The sequence below is a fragment of the Sapajus apella genome, unplaced genomic scaffold, assembly GCF_009761245.1.
Source record: "Sapajus apella isolate SASKATOON/1434 unplaced genomic scaffold, GSC_monkey_1.0 scaffold153, whole genome shotgun sequence".
NCBI lineage: Eukaryota > Metazoa > Chordata > Mammalia > Primates > Cebidae > Sapajus > Sapajus apella.
Window position 1 is genome coordinate 2,623,341 of NW_022437093.1, and position 1,080 is coordinate 2,624,420.

Below are 1,080 nucleotides of genomic sequence, written 5' to 3' on the forward strand. Positions count from 1 at the left end.
TCTGAGTGCAGGGTATTTCTAAGGCTTTTCCTGAACTCTTGACCCTTGGCTCTGACCCCTTATTTGAAGTTTGGAGAGAGAACTGAGGGCTGTATTACTCTAGTTGTGGACACAGGAGAGGGGTTAGTCTCCCCCCCACCCCAGGAGTTAGGGATGCTGGGCTGCTTGAACACAGACCTTTTTAGAACTCCCTTCAAACAGGATCCCAGAGATATGGGGACAAGGTAACTGGCCTTAAGAATGATTGTGCCACAGCTTTCAAAAACTATAATGCCTTTCAAATATGGCTTATTACTTGAATCTCAACATCTCCCATATATCTTGGGTGGGGGATATTTTGCTGAAGATCTTTCTGTAAGTCATTCTCAATCATGTGCTGTAAAATTCGGTTAACAATAGACCATATATATGATGGTGGTTCCGTAAGAGTATAATGGAGCGATCCCTATACAGGTATACCATTTTTATCTTTTTTTTTTTTTTATTTTGAGATGGAGTCTCGCTCTTTCCCAGGCTGGAGTGCAGTGTGACGATCTCAGCTCACTGCAAACTCCACCTCCCGGGTTCAAGCGATTCTCCTACCTCAGCCTTCTGAGTAGCTGGGATTACAGACATCTGCCACCACACTCAGCTAATTTTTGTATTTTTAGGAGAGACAGGTTTTCGCCATGTTGGCCAGGCTAGTCTCGAACTCCTGACCTCAGGTGATCCACACACCTCAGGTGGGATTACATGTGTGAGCCACCAAAGTGGTGGGATTACAGGTGTGAGCCACTGTGCCCAGCCCCCATTTTTATCTTTTATACAGTATTTTTACTATGCCTTTTCCATGTTTACATACACAAATACCTGCCATTGTGTTACAATTACCTTCAGTATTCAGTACAGTAACATACAGTACAGGTTTGTAGCCTAGGAGTCATAGGCCATACCATATAGCCTAGGTGTGCTGTAGGCTATACCACCTAGGTTTGTGTAAGTAAATGCTGTGATGTTAGCACAATGGTGAAATCACCTAAGTCATTATTTACTATATATGGAATGCTTTTTTTAAAGGAGCAAAAGTTTCGTTTCAGTGGG